The sequence below is a fragment of the Giraffa tippelskirchi genome, chromosome 9 (assembly GCF_054371585.1).
Source record: "Giraffa tippelskirchi isolate mGirTip1 chromosome 9, T2T-mGirTip1v1.2.pri, whole genome shotgun sequence".
Lineage (NCBI taxonomy): Eukaryota > Metazoa > Chordata > Mammalia > Artiodactyla > Giraffidae > Giraffa > Giraffa tippelskirchi.
The window spans coordinates 3,320,842-3,338,152 of record NC_137283.1 but is presented as its reverse complement, the minus strand read 5'-3'; the positions used below and the strand labels follow the sequence as shown (position 1 = coordinate 3,338,152).

Sequence of the window (17,311 nt, the reverse complement as noted above, 5' to 3'; positions counted from 1 at the left end):
CAGTGGAAACAGTGGCAGACTTTATTTGGGGGGGGCTCCAAATCACTGCAGATGGTGATTGTAGCCATGAAATTAAAAGACGCTTACTCCTTGGAAGGAAAGTTATGATCAACCTAGACAGCATATTAAAAAGCAGAGACATTACTTTGCCAACAAAGGTCTGTCTAGTCAAAGCTGTGTTTTTTCCAGTAGTCATGTATGGATGTGAGAGTTAGATTGTAAAGAAAGCTAAGTTCCGCAGAATTGATGCTTTTGAACTGTGGTGTTGGAGAAGACTCTTGAGAGTCCCTTGGACTGCAAGGAGATCCAACCAGTCCATCCTAAAGGAGATCAGTCCTGAGTGTTCATTGAAAGGACTGATGCTGAAGCTGAAAGTCCAATACTTTGGCCACCTGATGCGAAGAACTTACTCATTTGAAAAGACCCTGATGCTGGGAAAGATTGAGGGTGGGAGGAGAAGGGGACGACAGAGGATGAGATGGTTGGATGGCATGACTGACTCAATGGACATGAGTTTGAGTAAACTCCAGGAGTTGGTGATAGACAGAGAGTTCTGGCGTGCTGCAGTTCATGTGGTCGCAAAGAGTCGGACACGACTGAGCGACTGAATTGACTGACTGACTGACTGACTGACACTAACCCTGAGGCAGAAAGGAATTAGAGAGCATGTGCATACCAGGAGCTACAGTTTCCCTTATTATTCAGGATAGGATGGGTTGTGCTGGAGTAACAAAACCACCCCCATAGCTCTATGACCACACACACATTGTTCCTTACTCCAAGTTCTCTCCAGTCCCATTGGCTCGCCAAGGCAGTGCCTTCCAAGAGCCAAGGTTCAGCACTCATATCCCTTTCATCTGGAACAGCTCTGCCACCTGGACAGAGAGCTTCCAGTGTTGCTCAGGAAAGTTGGAGGATGACCCAGAAAAGGTGCCCTGCTGTTACAGATCAAACTGTATCTCCTGAAAACTCATATGTTGAAGCCCTAGCATCCATGTGACTGTATCTGGAGGCAGGACCTTTATATTGGTTAATATGAAATGAGGTCCTGAGGATGGGCCCCCATCTGATGAGGATGGTGCCCTGATAAGGAGCAGAAGCAGCATGGGGACAGCAAGGTCACAGCAAGCAGGTGACCATTCTACAAGCAGGAGGACAGCTCTCTTCAGAAACCCAGTTTTCCAGCACCTTTTACTGTAACTGTGAGGAAACATTTATGGTTTTGTTTTGTTTTTTTTAATGTCCCACACTTTTTTTTTTTTTGATGTGGATGATTTCTACAGTCTATTTAATGTGCGACAATATCACTTCTGTTTTAGTTGTTCTTTTTTTTTTCTTTTTGGCCACAAGGTATGTGGGATCTCAGCTCCCCAACCAGGGATTGAACCCTCACCCCCTGCAGTGGAGGGTGGAGTCTTACCCACTGGACCACCAGGGAAGTCTCAGATGTCTCTTGTTTAAGCCATCCAGTCTGTGGTATTTTGTCCTGGTGGCCTGAGCTAACTGATAACACAACTGCCTCAGCTCCAGGGTGACAGACAATGTATCTGACCCCAGACCATCCACGGGAACTAGGGATTCGGCTCTGCCTCATTGCACTGAGGCCAGAAGTTGTGTTGCTCATTCACCCAAAAGGGAAAGGGGAGCAAGTATCAGTGAGCACTGGCAGTGGCTCCCACACCTCCACACACGCTCGCTCTGAGCTGGGGAGAAAACAAACAGGATTTCAGGAAAATAAGAAAGAGCAGGCACCTGTAAGGAATTTGTGCCACTTCCAATCCTCTTCGATTTAGACCCAAGGTACAGGAAGTATGTGAAATGAGTCTGAAATTGTGGGTACTTCTGAGAATAGATGGCTTGATTATGAATATACTCTGAGGTTTTTGAACACAGGAGTTTCCCAAGGTCCCAGGTGTGGTCAGAACATAAGGAAGCCACACTGGGGCATATGGGGAACTGATCTCCAGGTACTTACAGGGATTTGGGTAGAAGACTGAAGTAGGACATTGAAAAATCAGTAAGACCCCAAGACTGGACATAAAAATAAGCTCAGGACAGAGTAAGCAGGGGGACACTCCATTCATGAGGGGAACTACAGCATCTTTTCCAGGCTCCCTGGTGCTGGGTCCTGCAGGACAACATTAACAGTAGAAGATGCTGACAAGGGCTGGGATTTATAGCTTCAATAAGGACAGTGGGATCTCATGATAGCAGAGGCCATGTGGCATTACTTAACAGACAGAGGCAAGATGGATGAAATTACCGTGAGGAAAAACAAAGCCAAAGTGGCAACCAGGGAGTCTTGACCCGTGAAGATCTGTGACTACAGAGCACAGACCACAGTATCTCAGGAACAGGGTCTGGCATGGCAGGACAGCCTCCCCTAAGGAGAGAAGACATCACTGCCCTTATTCCATAGCTCTAAAAATGATGTACAGCATTTGGTGAGTCTCTGTGAATTTTAGAGGCAACTCATACCACACTTGGGAATATTGCTCTAAGCCATTTATCAGGTGATGCAGAAAGGGGTGCTCAGAGCGAGAGAAGATTCTGCAGCCGTTGCAGGATGTAGGGCGAGCTGTCGTGCCACTGAGGCCATAAGACTAACAGATGTCATGGTGTTAGGGACACTCCTGCTGAATAAGAATGCAGTGTATCATCTCTGACAAGCCTCAATGGAAGCGTCTAGTGCATATACCTTGGATTCTAGAATAAGACCATGTTTTTAGCAGGAGAAACTGTTGGAAAACAGTTCCTAGAGTGCTAAGAAGTCCTGAAAGTGAAGGTGTTAGTCACTCTGTCATGCCTGACTCTTTGTGATCCCATGGACTGTAGCCCCCCAGGCTCCTCTGTCCATGGGGATTCTCCAGGCAAGAATACTGGAGTGGGTTGCCATTTCCTACTCCAGGGGATCTTCCCAACCCAGGGATCGAACCCAGGTCTCCTGTATGGAAGGCAGATTCTGAAGCCCTAGGAGAATCTTAACAGCCTGACCAGAGAACGCCAAGGAAGTGTGTGTCTGGGTTTCTCATTATGAACTGATATTATCAGACCCTTCAAACCATAATGTAGAGTGGCTGCAGCAGTCCTTCATGTGATGAAAACGGTGCCTCCAGGATCCGGCACAGATGGGTCTTGGAGGCGCAAAGAACTTACAGGAGGAGGTGGCCCATCTCTCACCTCATGTGTTACATCCTCAGGGGGACACTGATCCTAGAAGAAGACATGTGGGTCCAGGTCCCTGACAGATGGGCTCAGGGTATTGGTGCTGATGCTGCTGCCCTACGGAAACAAGGACTGAGATGACCTTGAGGGAAATCCTCCCAGTGGACAAAGGTAAGAACAGGAAATGTGGTCTTTGCTTTGTATGGAGAAAGAAATGACCCGAGTTGAAATGTACAATAATATCCAATTCCAGGCATTGCTGAATGTCTCTACTTATTGGTCAGCTGCCAGGAAAGAGTGAGACCAGAAGAGCAGAGACAAAGGAATTTGGGGAACAGACACAGGGGTGAACTTGTTGCAAAGGACACAAAACAAGCTCGTTTGTGTCTCGTGCTGGAGCTCACTCTAACGTGACCATTGCCCCAGAGCCTGAGCAAAGGGCCCAGGAACAGAGTTGTTATGGTGATGGTAACAGCAATGCAGGTGGTGCATGGGTCACACAGCAAGGAACTCCTCTTACCAAGGTCACCATCGAATACTCAGCCTGCCAAGAGCAGTCTGATGCACTGTCTCCTGACGAGAACTGCCAGCCACTTCCTGGTAGATTGATTTATTAGCTGACTCCTATCTAGAATTTTACTTACTGGAATTGATACCTATTCCAGACACGGAATCACCTTCCTGGCCTACAGTCCCTCTGTTGGAATCTGACAAGTCAGCCTTTGGGCTTCCCAGATGGTGCTAGTGGTAGAGAACCCACCTGCCATTGCAGGAGACAGAAGAGACATGGGTTTGATCCTTGGGTCAGGAAGATCCCCCAGAGGAGGGCATGGCAACCCGCTCCACTCTTCTTGCCTAGAGAATCCCATGGACGATGGGGCCTGGTGGGCTATGGTCCTGAGGGTCACAAAGAGTCAGATACAACTGAAGTGACTTAGTACACACACAGCACATTTAGAATATTACTTACTGGAATTGATACCTCTTCCAGACATGGGATTGCCTTCCTGGCCTACCGTCCCTCTGTTGGAACCATGCACAGACTTACAGAACATCCTTACAGCTGCCTATGATACCAACCACCGCCAACTAAAAGACACTTTCTTATGGTGATGGGCATTTGATCACTTGATCCACCATATATCACATCACTCAGAAGCAATCAGCCTGACAGCATTGGAGTGGCTCGCTGAAGTCTCCCATAAGGCCCACCTCAGGGACAACAAGCTGTGAGTCTTGGACACTGTGCTCTGAGGCTTGCTGCTGAAGCAATGGCTGAGACACATGTTGCCTGGAATGGTACCAAGGGGCACAAGCCAGATAGAGAAGACTTCCCATGCCCAGTTCCTAGTTTCTGAAATTTGTTCTTCTTGTCCCTAAAATGTTAGATTCCACATAACCTTAACCTATAGCTACCACCTTGCCATGTTGGGGCTCCTCATTACAGTAGAACATTAAGCAAGAAAAGGCATTATTATGTTGGCAGTCCTAATTGATCCCATTACCATGTGGAGGGAAGGATGTTGTTACACGACGAGGAGCAGGAAGGAGCACGGTGTGGCACCTCGGGGCCTCCCTGTGGCATCATTCAGTGCTTCTGTGCTCAGTAACCACTGTAAACGGGAAACTGCAGAAACCACAGCTCAAGAAAGGTAAGGCAATTGAGGACTTGCATCCCTCAGAGATGAAGCTCGGAGCTACCCTACCAAGCAAGCAACTTGTCTGCACTGAAGTGCTGACTAAAGGTGAAGGAAATAAAGAATGAGAGAGAGAAAGATAGGCAATGAATGTTAATTGCGGCCCCAGAAGGAGTTGCAGAAGTAATAGCTGAAGCTAATTCCACAGACCCTCATGTTTAAGCATTTTGTAGACTTGGAGGGGTGACCACAGCTTTGAAATCTCTGTGAATGTTAAAGATGATGGAAAGCATGAGGAGATTGAGGTACTTCTGTGGACACACTGTATTGAGTAGCTTTGTACCTTAATTCACATCTTCCATCAAACCATTTACTCCAGCCATTGGCGCAACAACAGGCTTCTACCTGGAAGCTTTACCTGACGTGAGACATAACAGCACATGACTTCAGCTGCCCGGCGGCTCCCCTGAATCTGCATATAGACCAGCTGCAAGAACTCACTCGGAACTCACAGCTGGAAACCCTGAAAGTGCAAGGGAGCTAACACTTTGCGAGGAAACACTGAGGGGGGGGATGAGAAGTGTGGCTAAAAAACTGCTCCTCTCTCTGTCCTTCAGGTGGACAATGCTGAAACCCCTGATCCTTCAGGGATGCGGCAGAATTCATCGCTGATAGACCGAAGAATGCACACTTCCATGGTATGATCAGGTTCTGATAATTCAGTGATCAAAAGACAAATAATTGAAAAATAGAGAAAGGGTCTGAATAGACATTTTCTCCAAAGCTATACTAATGGTCAATAAGCACACAAAAGATGTTCACCATCATTAGCCAGGAAAGGCAAACCAAAGCCTCAGTGTGATATCAACTCACACCTCCTACAACAGACACTCCACTCCAGGACTCTTGCCTGGAAAATCCCATGGACGGAGGAGACTGGTAGGCTGCAGTCCATGGGGTTGCGAAGAGTCGGACACGACTGAGCGACTTCACTTTCACTCTTCCCATTCACGTACTGGAGAAGGAAATGGCAACCCACTCCAGGACTCTTGCCTGGAAAATCCCAGGGATGGGGGAGCCTGGTGGGCTGCCGTCTATGGGATCGCACAGAGTCGGACACAACTGAAGCGACTTAGCAGCAGCAGCAGCACAACAGACAAAATCAAAAAGACAATAACAAGCGTTGCCAAGAATGTAGGGAAATTGAAACCCTCATTCATTGCATGTTAGAATGTAAAATGGTATAATCGTTTTGGAAAACAGGCCAGAAGTTGCTCAGAAGGTTAAACATAGAGTTACCATATGACCCAGCAATGCCACTCCTAGGAATACACCCACGAAAATTGAAAACATGTGTCCACACAAAACCTTGTATACTGTACCAAAGTTCCTGGCATCCTTATAATAGCCAAAAAGGAGCCACATCACTAATGTCCACCAGCTGGTGAGTGAATAATTAAAATGTGGTTTGTTCATACAAGGGAATGTTATTTGACAATAAAAAGATGTGCAGGGCTGACACATTCTGAAACATGGCTGAACTTTGAAAACATGCTCAGTGAAAAGCCGGTCTCATGGGCTTCCCCCTACATGGAACAGGCAAATGCAGAGAGACAGAAAGTAGACTGGTAGTTACCAGGACCCGGGAGAAGGGACTAGTAAAGGAAACAAGGCTACCAGGATACTGAAAATGTTCTGAAATTTGACTGTGGTGAAGGCTGCACAACTGTGAGGGAAATTAAATAAATAGTCTTCTTTGGGCGTCAGAGATAAAGCAGAGCAGGCCCCCGAGCTGGCTTCTAACCTGCCTGGACGCTGCACGGGGCGTGCCCTGCCTGCCTGCTGTGAGTTCCCCGGGAGGTAAGACAGGGGAGGAGTCTAGTGACTGTTGAGACCCTGGAGGGGGTCTGGCCGACCAAGCCCCAGGATTAACATTCCAAGTTTTATAGGACAGAACAAAGTGCATTAACATGAAACCGGAGTGGCAGGTTGCTCACAGATTGATGATGATATCACTTTGCACCCTGGGATGATAAGCGGGAACCCTGAACTGCAGTTCTAAAAGTCTCACCCATGGAGCAGATGGGCTGCCTGGGACTTTTCCAAAATTGGGACTCCAGATATGCTGTGACATTGGACTTCCCAGCACTGTTTGAGTCTGGATGTTGGTCAAAACCCAATTTGGTGATGCATCCTCTGCTGTTTCTATTTCTCTTTTCTTTTAATGTTTGTATATTGACAGTAAGCTAGATAATTCTCTAATAAATATCAGTATTACTTGTGTATAACGAGTGGCTTATTTTGTTAGCAAATCCTTTGAACCTGAGATGAAAGTGAAAACTTTCTGCAAAACAACAACTTTGAATACACAAAAACTATGAAATTATACATTTCACATGGAGGAATTTTATGTTATGTGGATTATACCTCCAAAAAAAGGCTTTTTTTTTTTTTTTAAGAATGAAGACACTAAATAATTGCGCCCTTGTCTTGACTTTTCCTCTAATCCTGTTTTCCTGTCTCTCAAGTCTATTCCCTGGATCACCCTTCATAATGAACTAGCTGCATGCAAGTCCTGATTCAGACTTTGCTTTCTGGGAAAAAGGCAGGATGGACACAGGTGTCTGTGAGTGAGTACATTTCTCCTTGGAGAAAAAAGTGAACAAGTGGTACCACTACCAACATAATCACCTAGAGAGACACTCAAGGTTTTTGCCTGTTTTTACTTTCTTGTATCAATGGGATGAAGAGCAAACCTCATATCCATTCCTATTTTCTCACAGCCTTTCCTCTTGAAGACTTTATGAACCCAGGCAAATATGATATCACTTATATGTGCAGTCTAAAATATGACACAAATTAACTCATCTACTAAAAAAAAAAAAAACAGGCTTAGATCATAGAGAAGAGACTTGTGCTTACCAAAGGGGAGAAGGGGGTGAGGGAGGGATGGACTGGGAGTTTGGGATTAGCAGATGTCAACTAGTATATACAGGATGGCTAAACAACAAGTTACTACTGTAGAGCACAGGGGACTATATTCAATATCCCATGAGAAACCATAACAGAAAATATGAAAAATAATATATATACATACTCACTTATATATATATATAACTGAATCACTTTGCTGTACAGCAGAAATTAACACAGCATTGCAAATCAACTATGTGCTATGTCACTGTAGTTGTGTCTGACCCTTTGCATCTCTATAGACTGTAGCCCACCAGGTTCGTCTCTCCCATATTCTCCAGGCAAGAATACCGGAGTGGGTTGCCATTTCCTTCTCCAGGGGATCTTCCCAACCCAGGGATCAAACCCTCGTCTCTCACATCTCTGCAGTGGCAGGTGGGTTCTTTACCACTAGCACCACCTGGGAAGCCCTTCAATAAAATTAAAAATAAAAAAGAATTAGGGTAAGAAAATGTACTGACATTAATTTAGAGTTTTTTTTTTTTTTTTTTTTATCCTGGGATAGGAATAAATAAGAGATACTTTTCCCTTTCTCATCTCTACAAGCCTTGAGTTCTGAGGCTGAGTAACATACGCCATTTTAAGGATACATTTCTTTTCTGTTGCAGAGTTCTCAGGCATTCAGACAACCACCAGTTAGCAAAGTTTTCCTTAGGGGAAGGACAGACAGGCTAGAGAATCTATTCTAGGGAGGACAAGGGGAAGGGACCTGTCTGATTCTGGATCTAAGACATACAGAATGCACTCAACTCCTGCATAGTCTTGAGCAGGAATCTATATACATTTTCTGCTGAACAGTTTCTTTGTTTTGACTTTGTGGGCTACAAAGTCTCTGTCACAGCACTCATCTCTGTCCTTGGAGTGGGAAGGCAGCCAAAAGCTGCTGTAGACAATAAAATGGAATGAGCGTGGCTGTGTTCCAATAAAACTTTATTTATGGAAACTGCCTTTCCTATCACAGAAATTTTAATTTCTTATCATTTTCATGTGCCATGAAACATTATTCCTGTTTTGATCTTTTTCAACCATTTAAAACCAAAACCACTCTCCACTTGTGGGCCAGATGAAACTGGTAGTGAGAGAACTTTCAGGAGGAAGTAGGTAAGTGTCACTACCCTTAGCCAAGCTGCAAACTGGGGACCAAAGATAGGGCCACTTGCTCATGCCTGGCATGGAGTGGGATGCTCACTCCAGATGGACAGTGGAGCCTGGGGTAGGGCCTTGACCTGGGTACTTGTGTCTATGCTGGGGGCTGGGTATCATCCAGAGGCCCATGCCATGAATCCCAGAGTTTACTAAGACCCCCAGTGAAGGGAAACATCACCCAAGCTGACTTTGAATTCTTTTCCTCCATGAAGACAACAGGTTTAAAGTATATTTAATTTTCTTAATTTTTTTAAAGATTTTATTGAACTATTCTTGATATTGGGCTTCCCAGGTGGTGCTAGTGGTAAAGAACCTGCCTGCCGATGCAGGAGACTTAAGAGACGTTGGTTCAGTCCTTGGGTCCGGAAGATTCCTTGGAGGAGGGCATGGCAACCCACTCCAGTATTCTTGCCTAGAGAATCCCATGAACAGAGGAGTCTGGTGGGCTATAATCCATGGGGTTGGCAAGGACTCAGACATGACTCAGTGACTTAGCACACACATATAATTGATATATAATGTTGTCTTAATTTCTTCTGTACAGCAAAGGGATTCAGTTATACAACTACATACATTCTTTTTCATATTCTTTTCCATTATGGTTTGTCATAGGATATTGAATACAGTTCCCCGTGCCGCTATTATATATATATATATATACATACATATATATATATATATATATATATACACACACACGCATATACTGGAGAAGTATATTTGAAGTTTATCCCATCCAGTTCTAAAAAACAGTAATGTAAAGTTTCTATATGTCCTCAGAAAAAGGCCAGTGTACCTGGTCCTGAAGGAATATCAGGTCAGGGAGAGACTAGAATGTGAATCCAGAAACAGAAACTTGCAGCTCAAGGAAGTATTTAATATCGACATAAAGCGACCTCTTTTTTTTCCTCAGCTAAATCCTGTCACTGCCAGAGGACAGCCAGCTTGCACCCTCTGAGGCTGGAAGCACAGCTTAAAGCTGCTTTTACCACAAGGGCAGACTCACTTTGAAATCTAGAGCTTTATTTAGGAATGCATATCAGTTTGTATTCTCCTCCAGAGCCTAGCTGTGTGTGTGTTTTAGTATAAAAATTGCATGTTAAACTGTTTACCATCAAAGAAAACCGGTGTTCCTTGAAGATGCATGGTGTTTACTCTGTAGCTTTGAGGACCCCCAGGCAAACCACCTTTTTCCCCAAGGGCACACACCCTGTATTTGAGGAGCAATAAAGCACATCAGGCTGCAGATTTCAATCAGGCACTAGAGACTCAGTTTTTATTAACAGAGAGTGATTAATATGGGTTTCGAGACCCCATCCTTTGGGACAGGACACTGGTTCTCGAAGTGTGGCTCCAGGAGCAGCTGCAGCATCACCTGGGAACTTGATGGAAATGCAGTCTCGACTGCTCCACAGGACCCCTGGATCATCAGGTCTGAGGGTGGAGCCCAGCACCCCCCTCCAGGGGACTGTGATGTCCCTTCAAGCCTGAGAACTGCTTCTGCAGTGGAAGAAGTTGGAAAGAGCCACAAAAACCTTTTAAAATTTCATTACTTCATCACTCAGCCACGAAAAACAAGGAAAATGTTCCATTTGCATCAACATGGATGGACCGAGACATGATCATACTCAGTGAAGCTAGTCAGAGAAAGACAAACCATATCGATACCACTTACATGTGGAATCTAAAAGAATGGTGTAAGCAGAGTTCCTTACAAAACAGAAACAGACTCACAGACAAAGAAAACAAACAAACTTATGGTTACCAAAGGGGACAGCTAGGGAGGATGTTAGATAAATTAGGAGTATGGGATTATCAGATACACAGTACTATATACAAAACAGATAAGTGACAAGGACTTGGTATATAGATAAGTGACAAGGACAGCTAGGGAGGATGTTAGATAAATTAGGAGTATGGGATTATCAGATACACAGTACTATATACAAAACAGATAAGTGACAAGGACTTGGTATAGATACACAGTACTATATACAAAACAGATAAGTGGCAAGGACTTGGTATATATAGCACAAGGAACTATATTTAATATCTTGTAATAACCTACAATGGAAAAGAATCTGAAAAAGTGTGTATATATATACACGCACGCACACACACACATATATACACATACATACGTACCCTGGTGGCTCAGTGGTAAAGAATATGCCTGCCAATGCAGAAGATGCAGGTTCAATCCCTGGCTCAGGAAGAACCCCTGCAGAAGGAAATGGCAACCCTCTCCAGTATTCTTGCCTGGGAAATCCCACGAACAGCGAGCTTGGCGGGCTACAGCTCAGTTCAGTTCAGTTCAGTCGCTCAGTCGTGTCCGACTCTTTGCGACCCCATGAACTGCGGCACGCCAGGCCTCCCTGTCCATCACCAACACCCAGAGTTTACCCAAACTCATGTCCATCGAGTCAGTGATGCCATCCAACCATCTCATCCTCCGTCATCCCCTTCTCCTTCTGCCCTCAATCTTTCCCAGCATCAGGGTCTTTTCAAATGAGTCAGTTCTTCCCATCAGGTGGCCAAAGTATTGGAGTTTCAGCTTCAACATCAGTCCTTCCAAAGAACACCCAGGACTGATCTCCTTTAGGATGGACTGGTTGGATCTCCTTGCAGTCCACGGGACTCTCAAGACTCATGGGATTGTAAAAGAGATGGACACAACTTAGCAACTATAATAACAACAAAAACAGTTATATATTTGTGTGTGTGCGTGCTCACTTGTGTCTGACTCATTGCGACCCAATGGACTGTAGTCCACCAGGCTCCTCTGTCCATAGGATTCTCCAGGCACGCATACTAGAGTGGGTTCCTATTCCCTTCTCCAGGGGATCTTCCCAACACAGGGATCAAACCCGGATCTCCTGCATTGCAGGAAGATTCTTTACCATCTGAGCCACCAGGGAGGATATATATATATCTGAATCACATTGCTGTATACCTGAAACTAACACAACATTATAAATTGTTGTTGTTGTTCAGTGGCTCAGTCATGTCCCACTCATTGTGATCCCATGGACTGCAGCACACCAGGCTTCCTTGTCCTTCACCACCTCCTGCAGCTTACTCAAACTCATGTCCATTGAGTCAGTGATGCCATCCAACCATCTTATCCTCTATTATCCACCTTTCCTCGCACCTTCCATCTTTCCCAGCATTAGAGTCTTTTCCAGTGAATCAGCTCTTTGTATCAGGAGGCCAAAGTATCAGAGCTTCAGCCTCAGCATCAGTGCCTCCAATGAATATTCAGGGTTGATTTCCTTTAGGATTGACAGGCTTGATCTTCCTGCAGTCCAAGGGACTCTCAAGAGTCTTCTCTAACATCACAGTTCAAAAACATCAATTTTTCAGCACTCAGCCCTCTTCATGCTCCAGCTCTCATATCCATACATGACTACTGGAAAAACCATAGCTTTGACTATACAGACCTTTGTTGGCAAAGTAACGGCAATTTCAAATTGACCATACCTCAATTTAAAAATGGTTATTAAAAGACCTTCATTGTGAATGACTCCCTCCAGCCTCTCTGCCTCCTCTTTCCCATCAGTAGAATCAGGGTACCACCTTGCTCTTAGGATCGCCTTGAGAATTAAATCAGATCTGCCCAGACATCCAGAAAACACCAAACACAGCACCTGATGATCAGAAGCCCTAGCATGAATGTTGTTTTCCTCCTTTTCCAACTGGAACCAAATATTAAATTTGAGGTATATAAGTACAACTGCAAGTAATGATCTATTTCTAGGAGATGATATGAGAGATGCGACTGAAACATTTCCCCCAGGAGATACCTTCACCACATCCATCCCTCCCATCTACATTATTTGCATATTCCTGATGTTCCACAAGTAAAATTTTAAATCAAGTCATTATCAAAGTTGAAAAATATTTAGGCTAAAATGTACTGGTGACAAATCAATTTTCCAGCAGCATATTTTTTTCTTTGATTTTAAGAGTTCCTTTGGGAGCATTCATTTATAAATTATCCAATTTAAAGCACAAAAAAAATTCTCTGAAATACCAGCTTCAAAGAATAGCAAATTGTAAAGGGCACCATTTGCTTATACCTCCCGAATTGAGAAAAATCTTTTAAAGTTGCCTTCTGGTTTCTCACAAAATCAAGCTATACCGACTTGTCTTTATTCTCACTCTTCTTTCCTCATTTATTCAGCCAAACTGTTCAAATAAACTTTGAATAGCTATCACAAAACAATTCAGATATACAGAGAAAACAAATATGCAAACAGACAAATAAAAAAAAAAAAACCTCTTTATGAATAGGGGTGTTACATAAATGTGTTTCTCCAGTTTTCCTCTTTTTAATAAGAATACTTTTGTATGGAATGTGGTAATCTACATGACATACATATAAGTATGCATACATATGTGTTCCTCCATGCCTGCTCTCACTGACAAACACAGACACACAAACTCTACTTTCTATATAATAGATAGAGTAAACCTTAAGACCACAGGCTCTCAAATATTGAATTTTCAATTACTTGGGAAAGGATGAAATGAAAACTTATGGATAAAAACTTGGCTCTGAAAATAAATGAAATAACTCAGATAATTTTGAGGTTATGACTTAGGGTAATTTGAGGTATGGGCCTATTTTAGTTCACTTAACAGAATAACCTGTTTTCAAGCTTTTTTAAAATTTTCTAATTTTTTCAGTACCGTGACGCCCTGGAGTAGAAACTATTTATAAATCATCAGTGAATTGGTTAATTCTGAGTTCTTCCTTTAGAACAGGCTCTCAAGGGACCTTCATGAGGCAACATTTCGCTGACCTGCTTCTGATGACTATACACTCCCATATAGAAGATGGACTCTGCATTTTTTTTTTTGATGTGGACCATTTTTAAAGTGTTTATATATTGAATTTGTTACAGTGATGCTTCTGTTCTGCATTTTGTTTTTTTGACACCAAGGCACGTGGGATCTTAGCTTCCTGACTTGGGTTTGAACTCACAGCCCTTGCAGAGTCCTTCTTAACCACTGGATGACCAGGGAAGTTCCTGGACTCTGCATTTATAAAGCATTATCTTATGTCATTTTGTCTCTCCTTGACTAAATTTTCTCCATGTCTCAATCTATATGAGATTATGGTATTTCAGAAGCAAAGTTCAGTTCAATTCAGTTCAGTTCAGTCACTTAGTCATGTCTGACTCTTTGCAACCCCATGGACTGCAACATGCCAGGCTTCCTTGTCCTTCACTATCTCCTGGAGTTTTCTCAAACTCATGTCCATTGAGTCGATGATGTCATCCAACCATCTCGTCCTCTGTCGCTCCCTTTTCCTCCTGCCCTCAATCTTTCCCAGCATCAGGGTCTTTTCCAACGAGTCAGCTCATCACATCAGGTGGCCAAAGCATTGGACCTTCATCCTCAGCATCAGTCCTTCCAATGAGTATTCAGGGTTGATGTCCTTTAACATTGGCTGATTTGATCTCCTTGCTGTCCCAGAGACTCTCAAGAGTTTTCTTTAGGACCACAGTTTGAAAGCATCATTTCTTCGGCGCTCAGCCTACTTAATGGTCCAGCTGTCACATATGTACATGGCTACTGGAAAAACCATAGCATTGACTATATGGACCATTGGGCAAAATGATGTCTCTGCTTTTTAACATACTGTCTAGATTTGCCATAGCTTTTCTTCCAAGGAGCAAGCCTCATCTATGAAGTGAGGGCAAAATAGTACTCTTTGATATGATGTATGTGTGTGTGTTAGTTGCTCAGTCATGTCCAACTCTTTGCAACCTCATGGACTGTATAGACAGGCTCCTCTGTCTATGGGATTCTCCAGGCAAGAATACTAGAGTGAGTTGCCAGCTCCTTCTCCAGGGGATCTTCTTGACCCAGGATCGAATCTGAATCTCCCACACTGAGGCAGATTCTTTACCACTGTCTGCCCCACCAGGGAAGCCCTGATATGACAGTTATGAGGATTATATTAAAACATGTGTCCATATGTATTACTTAATAAATGCAAGACATTATTAGAAATAGCTTTCCTGCTGTTGATGGGTACACTTTGTCATTTTTCTATCTCTCCCAAGAGAAATTAAGATTCTAGGTTGACAACTGATACAAACATTCGCCCGACACTGATTCATGCGTTCAACAATTTGTGTTTGTGGAGTGCCTATCAGGCACCCAGTCTGGCAGAACTCATAGTCTAATGGGGAACACAGACACACAGGTAATTAAGAGTTTGTGTTGGGAGGAGAATAAATAAGGCATAATGAGAAACAGAAATGGTTTATTTCACAGAGGAATTGGGGCTGTTGAGGCAGATAATTTTTTAGGAATCTGAGATAAGGTGAGCTCAGCTATAAATAAGAGACATTCAGGTAAAATGTTCTGGGAATATCCTCATGGTTATATTTCCTGCCCAATTAGCAAATATTTTTTGAGAACTTTCTTTTTGCGAAGAACTGCAGATACATGCATTTCTGCTCTAACATTAAATACACTTTACTAAAAATCTTTGCATCCTGTATTACGGGGAAAAAAATAGGAGTGGGGGAAATTCGATCAAAACTTAAGAAACTTTGGAATACAACTTTAACACACATATGAATAATCTTAATAAAAGTTATTAGTGGAAGGAAATCTCCAGCATCACTTGATCTTACCCTCTCTCACAAGCCCTGTACCTTGGAGTTTGTTCTCCTCCCCCACATCCTCCTCAGAGATGTAGGGTCTGAAAACATTTAACAGAGGCCAGTTTAATCAAAATTAAAACTACAGTTCGGGCCCTGGGCTTGCAGTGGTGCCCAGGGCTACCCAAGGATGGTGGGAGCCAGAGCAGGAGCTGAGGTGGGATTCAGGCCTGCTGTCAATCCACACCCACGCATCCCTGCACAGCCTTGCGCATCCCCACCCTCAGCCTGCAGGATGCACCATGTGTTGAGGACCTGGGCTTTGGGGACCAATCCCTGACCTAACCATCGAGGTCTTTTCATGGCGCTGGGCACCAGCATGATGGTGCTCAGTCACCTGCGGCTCTACATGAAGCTGCTCATTAGATGGGTCGTGAGCCCCCACCATTGGGACCAGTGTGCTGGGGAGGAAAGTCCTCTACCCTCCAAACTTCTTCACCTACACTGAGGACACTGCAAGTGGGTGGGAAGATAGGCTATTTCAAGGCCTGAGCCTTTTGCTGACATCTACCAGCCTCTCCACTGACCTGGGCAGCGTGAAGGTTTTTCCTCCAGATGAGATGGAGAAGGTGTCCAACAAGGATGACACAAGGCCTCCTCTGAAGAGAGGAGAGAAGGAGACCTCCTAGATGGTGATGATACAGACCATGTCCTATGCATTCTCCCACCCTCTGGGTGTCATCTCAACAGCCGCTTGGTCCATTTCATGGGGCCAAGCACAGCAGAGAATTGAGCTCCATTGGCAAGATTTTCAAAGAGGGTTGCTGAGATCCTTTGTCAGCTTAATCCCTCACCTCCCAGGAGACACAGTTTTCCTGCGAGACTATAACCTGCTGGCCCCTCCTTCAGTGCATACCTGGTGGATGATAGCTCCAGTCAGACTGACCATCGGGAGCCAACCCAAATTTGTGATGGGGATGCCAGTGAGCATGCTGACTTCTCTCTTCCTGCTGGTGGGTGGATCTCATGGCTGTGAACAACTGTGGGCCATAGGCAGGGCCTCCCCTCTCACTGCACAGTGTTCAAGTGTGGATCCACGGCTGGAAGGACCTGAGGGATGGGGCCAGCTTTTTTGCAGTACCCCCAGCTCCCACACCTTTCTACCACCAAGTGTCATCAGAATCCTGCTTTGCCCAGAATAACGTGAACCACCTGAAAAAACACTGCAGCCCCTAAACAATAGAACCTACAGTAAAGCACAGGGAACTAATTCAATATCTTGTAATAAACTACAATGGAAAACAGCCTGAAAAAGCTACATACATAGATATAATTGAAACACACTGCTAAACACTTGACACATAACACTGTAAATTGACTCTATTTCAAGTTTTTGTGTTGTTGTTTTTTTTAAATACACATACAGACAAGCCCACATTGTCTCAGCCTGGCCACCATGGATGAGGTCTGCTAATCTCTAAGCACCTTTAAGACCTCCAGCCAAGTTGGTCTCCAGGTTCCATATTTGCCCTGTGCCTGCACAAAAACAGGGGCTGGGTAGGGGTTAACCTGAACTCAAGTGGCTTGGCCACCATTAGACCTGAGGAAGTGGGTAGGGCTGGGGAGCTGAGGCAGAATCCCCTTCAGTTCAGTTCAGTTGCTCAGTCTTGTCTAATTCTTTGTGACCCCATGGACTGCAGTACACCAGGCTTCATCACCAACTCCCAGAGCTTGCTAAAATTCATGTCCATTGAGTTGGTGATATCATTC

The 17,311-nt window shown here is 44.2% G+C and overlaps 1 protein-coding gene and 1 pseudogene across 2 annotated transcripts in view; one reads left to right on the top strand and one right to left on the bottom strand.

The window, feature by feature from the left end:
- RBMS3 (RNA binding motif single stranded interacting protein 3) overlaps positions 1-17,311 on the bottom strand; it is a 1,621,798-nt gene that overhangs the window by 1,212,562 nt on the left and 391,925 nt on the right. The window lies entirely within an intron of this gene.
- On the top strand, positions 1,542-16,594 carry LOC145520810 (mitochondrial carrier homolog 1-like; annotated as a pseudogene).